This window comes from Mytilinidion resinicola, assembly GCF_010093595.1.
Source record: "Mytilinidion resinicola strain CBS 304.34 unplaced genomic scaffold BDZ99scaffold_8, whole genome shotgun sequence".
Classification (NCBI taxonomy): domain Eukaryota; kingdom Fungi; phylum Ascomycota; class Dothideomycetes; order Mytilinidiales; family Mytilinidiaceae; genus Mytilinidion; species Mytilinidion resinicola.
This window is the reverse complement of record NW_022985444.1, coordinates 809,346-813,215: the sequence shown is the minus strand read 5'-3', so window position 1 is coordinate 813,215 and position 3,870 is coordinate 809,346.

Sequence of the window (3,870 nt, the reverse complement as noted above, 5' to 3'; positions counted from 1 at the left end):
GGTAGAATTAGTTAATTACGTGTATATGCGCGGTCGGGGGCTTAAAAGCTTATTTACGCTAGATAATCGGACTTAGGGTAAAAGAATAGAGCAATTACAGGAGATATAGCTATACTTTCCGCATTTAAAGCAGAGGCCCTTTTAATAATATTTATCTTGTTCGGCTAAGCCGGCTGGAGCATATTTAGATATATTAATTTCTATTATATCTAGGTCCTTTTATAATAGAGGGAAATATTAAAAGGGTCGGCCGGGCAGGAATTATAGATTATTATTATACTTCGCGATTAAGTTAGTATAGTTGTTTAGATTGTCCGGGGTAGTAGCACTAACTATTACACGGCGGAGTTTATTAAAGAGGAAGTATTAGAGCTAAGTTATTAGGCTAGCTTTATTTAGATCTATATTAGCAGCAAGTTGTTAGAATTTAGCAAAGTATAATATAAAGATATGCCTTCCTTACTTTAGTATATAGAGTTAATTTAAGGATATAAGTTTCTAGTTCGGATTGCCGTATATAGCCTGCAGGAATTAGATAAGTTAATTAATAGTGCAGATATCTTAGTCTATTAAGGGGTTAATAAGCGTTAATAGGTTAGATTCTAATTAAGAGTAAGTATATAGCAGGCGAGCACGTTTAGTTAGGTATTAATTAGCATTTCCTTCCAGTTTATACTATAGTTATTAGATAAAGATTAGAAGTTCCTTTTAACTTCCCTTAAATATTAGAGGGTTAATTAGATATTTAGTTTTTAGAGTTAGCAGGGCAGCGGCTATTAGGAAGGAGTCTATTAAAGTTAGTAGAGTAACTTTAATAGTTAGGGTCCGTATATAGTTTATATTATTAGCAGGTATTAAGCTATTATTTAATTTATAAACAGAAGACCCTGCAAATTATTAGTTGGGCGCTAGTAGTAGAGTAGAGGTAGATTTAGACCAAATTATAGCTACTTCCTTTTATAGAGCAGTAATTTCCTATTTCTAGGCGGATAGAACTTCTATTACAGCAGCCTGCTATTCCTTTATAGAGCTAATAAGCTTTAGAAGTATTATAGTTGGGTTAGCAGGGGTGTTTATAGTAGTAAGAGTAGATATAACGTAATATTATAATAGCGCTACACGCAAAAGGTTAAGGGCTTAAAGAGGAGCGTTAATTAGGTGCTATATATAATACTATATAGAGAATTAAGACGTTGTGTAAGGAATAGGAAAACGGGAGACGGGCCACCGGATATAAGGGCGTGGCCGAGCGCGTGGCGTACGGCCTCTATACCGTTTCAGCGCGTAGCACGCGTATATGCAAGGTCCTTACCAGATTAGGTAATAGGAAAAGGGGGCAGCCGGTAGGTGGCTGGAGCGGGACAGGATAGGAAGCGGAAGCGAGACGGGAGCGGAGCAGGGTAGGCAGGGCAGGAGGCCGGCCAACGGTAGTAGGCCGGTGCAGATTGCTGGAGTTGTAGCAATCTGCGGCAGAATTTCGGTAGGTAGGGTGTCGCGGTCGATACCGTAATATAGCCGAATAAACTACTAATAGTAATCTATCTCTTCCGGTTATATATAGAGCACCGGGTCTAGAAAAGTAGTAGTAAGCACTTAGTATAGACGTTTATAAAGCTTATAAACGTATAGTATACTATAGATTAATATAAATATATAAGTATAGTTATTTAGGTTATATTTATTTAATTTTGCCTACTTAAGTTGCTTTTTAAGAAGAGTAAGTACCTATAGTATAACCTTTTAATATAGATTATAGAATTTAGCCTCTTTAATATAATATAGAGTGCAAGTATAAAACCTAGCTACCTAGTTTTTATATTTAGACTTTATATTAAGGATAAAGTTCTAGATATTAAAAAGAATATTAAATAGATAGCTAGTTAACACCTAGAGGAATCTCTTAAGCAGGCTATACGCGCTCTTATTCTGTAATATAATACTATAAAAACTCGGTTAGCAACCTAGATTTATATCTACTTAACCTAAATTTTAACACTAAAATATACGAATTTAAAGCCTAAATTTTATAAGAGGTTTGCTAGTATATAGGATAACTAGCACTAAAAAGGGCAAGAATAGAGCTTAAATATTAATTAAGAAATAGAATATAAGTAGACACTTATATAGTTCTAAAATACCGAGCTGTTTAAGTATAGTAAGTTGCCTATTTCTATCTATATAGCTACTACTCTTCCTCTATATACTCTATAAGGCTAGGCCTTTTCTTATAGTTATTAAGCAGCTTATTCCAGGCCTTATTAAATTAATTAAAGAGTTCCAGCTTTATTATAGCAGTCTAATAGATAATAAATTCACTCTTTTTCTCTTCCTGCCTTTTTTTCTTAGACGCCTTCTGCTTTTCTGTGTTATTTTCTATTGGCGTATTAGTATAGCCTATAGGGAATATTAGTTTATTCTTATATACTTTAGCTAGCTTAGTATTAATATTCTTTTTAATATACTATATATATAAAAGGCGCGGAACAGTAGGCTACTATTAATATAGTGCGTTTTTTAAAGCTTATTCCTTATCTATTAGGAAAATGCATAGTATAATAGAATAGTATTAAAAGAGCTTAAAAAGCTGCTATACCGCCCAGTTGTAGTTTACTTTCTTCTTTTTTAGAATAAAATAATAGCTAATTTTAAAGTTATTATATATACACGTAATACTAGTTATATATAAAAACAGTATACTAAATCTATTAGTTTTATAGGTGCAGTCTAATAGTATAATATTGTAGTTAGACTATAGGATCTTAATAGAATTTAGATAAGTAAAGAAAAGGTAATTAATCTAGTTCTTCTAGTCCTTTATATAGCTGTATATATACTTCCTCTTTTAGCTGTTAGGTAAAGGGAATATAGATATTTCCAGTATACTAAGGAGAGCTTGTATAGGCGTAAGGCCACTAAAAAGCTTCTTGCGGTACTATGTTTGCTTGTTCCTAATATCCTGCACAGTAATAGTAACCCCCTTTTTTAATAGCTTTGTATACGTCTTATTAGGCTTTGTTCCGCTGGATGTATCTGTTCAAATAAGGCGATTTATTAAGGCTGAGCGCTTCCTATTGCATGCAGCTGCCGTAGGTTTAAGCATAGGATAATAGTTGTTGTAAGCCGCCTCCTCTATCTCCTATAGCTATAGACGTTTATTATTATAGTTAGGAGGCTGCCGAGTAAGCGTACTGTGCATTATACAGTCTCCTTTTTTAGTAGCTGTACGGCGCACGCGTGCAGTAGAATCTGGGTTGCCATTAAAGCAGCATTTGAACCATATTTTCCTCGTTTCCTTTGCTTTCTTATCACTCTTGGAGCGGTACTTCACAAGCCCGTAGCCTTGTGCCTTTGCATGCTCTGTAAGCGCTTCCTCGGCTTCCTCTATAGTGTTGTAGGACCGTGTCGGTGGCGGCTGGAGGGCCATGGCGAGTGTATTGTAGAGGTGGAGGATGAGGATGTAATTGCTTGTATACACGCTGCATTTGGAGAGAGCACTTGGAATTAGCGAGCGAGCTTAACGAGCGAATCGGAGGCTCCGGAGCTGCCCTCCGAGCCAATTAGAAGGTGGTGAAGCGACAGAGGGGGGAGGGGGTGTGCGATTAGTGAAAAAGGGGTGTGCGATTAGTGAAAAGGGGGTGTGCGATTAGTGGCCCCCTTAATCAATCAATTAATTGAGTTTTAATTGGGCGCTAGTACCTGTACACCCCCTTTTTAGTAGTTGTACACCCCCTTTTCTAGTAGTTGTACACCCCCTTTTCTAGTAGTTGTACACCCCCTAAACCCCTGTCGTTTCACCGCCCTCTAATTGGCTCGGAGCACTGCGCCGGAGCTCCGGTTATTCACCTATACATCACGTGAGGCTATACGAAT